General features: G+C 46.6%; 1 long non-coding RNA gene across 1 annotated transcript in view; it reads left to right on the top strand.

Annotated features, from left to right (window-relative positions):
• LOC145657666 (uncharacterized) overlaps positions 1-3,687 on the top strand; it is a 6,115-nt gene extending 2,428 nt beyond the window's left edge. The window contains exons 2-3 of the long non-coding RNA XR_014123542.1: positions 2,705-2,854; positions 3,360-3,687. This is a non-coding gene — a long non-coding RNA (uncharacterized LOC145657666). The remainder of the gene's footprint in view (positions 1-2,704; positions 2,855-3,359) is intronic.
• The last annotated feature ends 2,581 nt before the right edge of the window (positions 3,688-6,268 follow it).

Below are 6,268 nucleotides of genomic sequence, written 5' to 3'. Positions count from 1 at the left end.
TCCCAAAAAAAATCACAACTCATACAAATGTGTGGCACCTCTTTTCAAATGCCCAGAGTTCGCGCACGAGCCAGCCAGCCTTCTTCCTGCACGCACTCCTCTACACCTCACGGCCGGCAAAGCTCCCGTGACGGCTCACACGCAGGGGACGGCGTGGTGTGACCCCCCCCGCCCCCACCGACTGTGGTGTGTCCCTCCCGACGGGTGCCACCGAACCAGCCATTCCTGCGGCCAGCTGAAGCAGGACGTGATGGAGGAGGGAGACGTAAGATGGAGTGATAGGTAGCAGGAACAGAGATATGGACGCATGGCAGATGAAAGGAAGGGGCAGAGGGCCGCGCTCCCGCCAGAGACGTCCTGGACGAGGAGGGCCTTTATCTGTCCCCTCTTCCTTAATTCCCTTTATCTCTTCCTCTCTGATCACCCCCCCCCCCGCTCCTCCAAGACACACACCCCCTCACCACCACCACCCCCTTCTCCCAGAGAGGAAGCTCAACTTAGGGAGACTTCATCGCATCCCCTTTGTAGTGTCTCAAATGGTGAACGGAGATGTATATGGAAGAGGGGAAAATGGCTCCTCCTGGCTGATTGACATGCAGTGATTCCATCTCAGAAACAAACAAGCTCTGTCCCTCCATCCTTACAGCTTTCAGGCAGTTGCATCAGGCTTCAAGGTTAAAGGAAAATTCCAAGGTTTTTCTAAAATAAAAAAAAAACAAAACAACCCCCGTTTTCCCTGCACACTTCACATTGTTATAAAGGATATTGGTACCTTTTTTTTGGGGGGGGGGGGGGGGGGGAGATATTGTCAGGTAAAATCATATTGGTGAGCACCCTTGGTGAGTACGATACGTGCTCTTTGATTTAAAATATCTTTTACAACCGCAAGCCTAAAACAGCTCAATGCCATTGTGTCCTCGTCATTTGAATTATAAAGGAGCAATTTTAGCATGAAATTGTTATCTACCTATATTATCTTGATCATTACCATTGTATCATAATAGCTACTGTTACCAGGCTCCTATGATTGGGAGGGAGATGACATCATTTCCATTTCATTTAATGGCCAATGGGAGCCTACCGGAAGTAATTTTATTGCTTTACAATTTTACTTATGTATACGTATATATTTAAAAAGACAAAGAAAAAAAAAACACACACACTGTGGACTTTCACTGAAACATCCAACAAAGCTGATGTTAGCAAAAACATGCTGATTAGTACTTTTATCATTTACGAACTATTATAAAAATTCTGCTCAATTCCTCATAAATGTCTGATGCTTTTACTCTGATTTGTAAAACACATGAAATAAGTAAAAAAAAAAAAAAAAGTTTAACCATGACCTCTGGATTTCACTTAATAACAGAGATGCTTATGATGTTAGCACTGATCACTTTACCAGCTGAAAAAGTCCATGATTAGGCTCTCCTGATCCACCTGAACAGCATTCAGCAGATGGTCACATACTACGCGAGAGAAAGACAAGACTGGAGATTAAAGTTTCAACTCAAATGACCGTTACATTAAACAGCTTCATTAGATGACTTTAAAACTCAATTTAGATACAGATCTGCACACAAAAGGGAAGGAATTTGACATTAGTGGCATGCCGCAGCTGGTCATGTGACCCTGACTCTAACTATGCGGGATCTCATGCCCTTGTTTCCTTCCTCTCTCTCTCCCTCTCTCTCTTCCTCTCTCTCTTCTGCTCTCTTCCTCTCTCTCTCTCTCTCCCTTTTCCCTCCGTTTGGTTCAATATCATCTCTCATACAGCCGAGCCCTCAACTCTTGTGTCTTGGATGATAATGTATTCCAGCCACAAAGCCAGCCTAACAATGCTCGGCATAGAAGGGCTCTCTCTGCCTTCCCGAGGAGGACCCGGTTTCGAACCCTGTGTTTCCAGTTCCCCCCTTCTTTAAATGACAAAGTAAATCCTCCGGGCAGCTCCCTCTGAGAGCCCTACCCCTAACCCCGGAGCCCCAAGGCAGGGCAACAAAAGGGCCCATTTGCACGGTGGGAGAGCATAATGCAGTTATTAGTGTGAGGAGCTCCAGAGGGTCAGAGGGGGAGAGCCACCCTCCTGCCCCAGGACAATGCAGGCCAGTGGGCTGAGCCAGGGGGGCTGAGGGTGCTGGCTGGCCCTCCTTTCTTCAACCACTTTCTTTCATGAAAGAGTCACTTGATTCACAGCTTTATAATGAAACGTCTCTGTTTTTCAGGAAAAAACAAAAAAACAAAAATCACAGATAAATCCAGCCATTACCTGAGGTGATTCTTCTATCAAAATAAACGTGTTTTTTTGAAAAACGGTTGTAGTCTAGCAACATGATATGTACATCACTGGCTCTCTAATCGTTCGAAGCAGTCCTGTTAGGTTCCCACAGGCAACTTGGCGGAAGTTGCTGAATCATGGTTTGAAGGGGTTCCTTTAATTAAGAACCGCCACAAAATGAAAGCTTGCCTTTGAGCCTGTTGCTAGCTTGTGGCCCGTCGAGTGAAACCGTGGCTTCAGCGTGCTGTGGCCACATCAGAGCGGCCGGAGCTGAGCAGGACTCATCAGACTCCTGGCCGCATGTGCCGCTGAGGTTTCAGTGACAGGGGCCTTCTGACCCAGTCGAGGCTTCCATCCACTGCCGAGTGCCCAGTCCCCTGTTATTAACCCTCTCCTCATCTTTCTCCTCATCCCTCTCCCCATTCCCAGCTCATCCTCATGGACTGCCTGGCTTTGATCCCAAATCTCCTCGCTCCGATTTTAGTTTGCCATTCTCTTAAGGTTAAAGCAGCCCACACGGGGAGAGATAAAGGCTGAATCCTGCTCGTCCAACACCTCATCAGTCTGACTGCGGCTCAGGTGACCGGGGGGTTGGGAAGGGAGGCAGCACAGAGCATTCATCATTTAGCTGGTTTCCACGTGCATATACAAGCTCGCACATATTCACACGTGCACGCGCACACACGTGCACGCTTGTGCGTGCATGGTGAAATTTAAGTGTTTAGCAACAAATACAAATATAATTTTTAGATTAATATATACATCTGCAGACCAAGATAATAATACACTCAATAACAGTATTGATACAATAGCATTAGGTAGACATCTTGTGTCTTCATATATATTAAATATTGTTAAGTGTAGTGTGTCACACAGTATATGATGTGATCCAGTTAAAATATTGTGTTTTATGGTCAATAATGCATTACATTTTTGTCTTGTACAGGTAGCGTAATGTAGGCCAAATACCACCAAAATGATTAGAGAAACAAGTCAACAACTGACCATGTAAAAACAGCAAATACTATAAACACGCTGCATGTATGACTGACCCTTTCTGCTCTTATCTTTGTCCAATCAGCAGAGAGGACACCGAGCCTGATAGGCTGGGTTCTGATAAAAGGGAGACCTGAGTCCTTGATGAGGATCACACATGCCAGACAGGCTGATCATCTGCCGTGTTGCGGAGCTCCAGTGGGGCAGGAGAAGGCTGGAGGAAGAGAGAACTGGCCAGCGTCTGCTAGCAGCTTTACAACATCCATCCTCCTATCGATCCTGGAATGCTTGGAATGTGCTTGGCTGACTCTCTAGGCTGACTGCTATCAGGACAGGAGTTCAGGATTCTGTCAGTTTATTGATAAACCAGACCAGTCCACATCTACACCACTCCCGAAGCTATCTCTCCTTCTCACTCTCTGGCTCTCCCCCTCGCTTTCTTCCTCTCCCTCTCTCTCTCTCTCTCTCTCTCTCTCTCTCTCTCTCTCTCTCTCGCTCGCTCATACGCTCTCTGTGCTTTCATCTCAGGTGTGCTCTTTCAGCACGCAAGCTGTCAGAAGTGTCCTGCCAGGCCCAAGACTTCTGGAATTGCCACAGCAACAGAAGGCAAAGCATTGGGAGGAAGTGCGGGGCGGGACTGTAAAGAAGGTGTTATGATAGCAATCCTTTAACACTCTGCTAACGTAGTGCTAACATCAAAGCATGTGACACGACACCAAAGAGCAAGAGATGGAGTCTTCAGAACACATAATGGTTGAATGCCATTTAAACAATCCAGTGATAATGAATAATCTGAATATGATTAAATTGGTGTCTGTGCCCGTCTGGGTAGTTTATTTAGGAATAATGTGTGTGTATTTTTTTTGGACCAATCTCTTTGGAAGTAGAAACAGGAGTGTTCAAAGCTGGAGACAGTCTGGAAGAGAAATAAGAGATTAGTGCAAAATTAGCATTAAGTAGGGATAGTGGCAGAGGAAAAATCATTCCATTTCTTCTAAAACTTTGACGGTCGTCATGGAAACTGGAGACCCGTGGTGCCAGGATGCATGTCTGAGATCAGACTGTGTCAGCAGACCAGAGGAGCCAGAGTCAACTTGCACGCACACACACACGCACAAACACACACACACACACACACACACACACACACACACACACACACACACACACACACACGCACAGACACACACACACATTCTCAGACTCACACACAAACACACACAGATAGGCCTCAGGGATCACAGTGGTGAGTATGATGAGAAAAAGAGATTCTACGTGCAGGCCAAAACACACACAAGTGCATATGGATGCACATCAACTATCTCTCTCTGCCTCTAACTCAGACACACACACACACATACACAGCGCAGGCCAGAGCATCAGTTGTGGAAAGATGGTAAAGAAAGGACAGAACTGAGCTTTTGGTCTGGTCCCATGGGCAATAAGAAGAAAACAGTAACAAATTCATTCATATGGTGCTATTCATGCAGGTCTTAAAGTAAATAACATTTACATATGAACTTTCGTGACAAAAAATGCAACTTGGATTTAAATCCAAAAGAAGAGGCTTACAAATGAGAAATCTATACACAAACTAACATAACCACAGGAATCAATAAATGCAACCAGGAATATATGTTTCTAAAGTGTCTGAAAAATCATTAAGAATGAGCCATTCATCCTACATACGCTTATCTACACATAGCTACATTCGTCCAAATTCCTAAATAACAAATATTTATAAATGTTTACATGCTCCACATTTGGGGCCTGACAGCATGTCACCCCAGAATTAACCTTAATAGCAGGGAGAGGCGCTGGTGTGTGAGCTGAGACACAGGAAGGGAGGCGGAAAGAGAGAGGGGAACACGTAAAATAAGATAACGAAGAAGAATTTGGACATCTTTCTCTGAATGTAGATATCATGTTTCCAGCTTTTTATCTCCCAGGGAGGGCAGAGAGTTCGCTCATCTCTCCGGGCTTTGACCTTGGCTGAAATAGATCGTCACCTCATCCCGTCATCCTTATGTCCACAAGCCCACCGTTTTTCGGAGATCACCATTCACTCGCTGATTTCAAGTGGCAGGAGGACGCTTGCTAGTGTGTGTTTGGGTGTGAGTGAGGAGATGAGTAGAGTAAACCTGGATTATGACGGGCGGCAAGGGGAGACTCTCTCTCTCTCTCTCTCTTTCTCACACAAACACAAACACACACACACACACACACACACACAGAGAGAGAGAGAGAGCAGGCACATGGCTCTCATAGGCTGAGCAGTGGTCTGACTCCTCAGGGACTGATTAACAGGTATGTCTCCCTCCTCCTCAAAGACAGCAACCACATGCACACATGCACATGCACACACTCACTCACAGTCACACTCACCCACAGTCACACACACACACATCACATGCAGGACACATAAAAAGTCCTCCTTGCAGGCTTAAGCAGTGTTAAACAGTTCCCATGTGGCGAGAGCCGAACACGTCGGTGCTGGCGTACGCCCTGTACTCCCTCCCTCGACACGGAGGCTTGCTTCCCTTTCATCCTCCCCCCTCACCACGTTCGCTTTTTTGTCTAGATGCACTGATATCTTGAACCCGGTGCCCCAAACCTCCCAAGCCCACAACGTGAGCGGGATTGATCCAGCCCTACCCTCCTCTTCCGGCTGATGGAAACGGCCCCGCTGCTTTTTCCAGTAAAGCATACATGCTGGTCCTAAAGCATGGCTCCTCTAAACGCTAGTCTTTCCTCTTAAAAGACAACGGTCTGAGACAGCATAGCAGCAGCGAGAGAGCCTGAGCAGCCCCTGCAGTCGTCCTGCTGTTCACACCCATTGATTTTCTGTCAGGCTAAAAGCCAGACCTGCCAATCGGGAACCGAGTGAGAGTTCTCCATCCAGTCAGGCCCAGTGAGATGCGCCATTAGAACAGCCAGATCAATAGCTCAAACATCTCTGGAGCGCAACCCAAGTCAGAGAAAGTGGATGTCTTTTTT

The sequence above is a fragment of the Electrophorus electricus genome, chromosome 4 (assembly GCF_041902795.1).
Source record: "Electrophorus electricus isolate QZ-2024a chromosome 4, ASM4190279v1, whole genome shotgun sequence".
Taxonomy (NCBI): domain Eukaryota; kingdom Metazoa; phylum Chordata; class Actinopteri; order Gymnotiformes; family Gymnotidae; genus Electrophorus; species Electrophorus electricus.
Note: the sequence above shows the minus strand (reverse complement) of the source record. Positions and strands in the feature narration are given on the sequence as shown.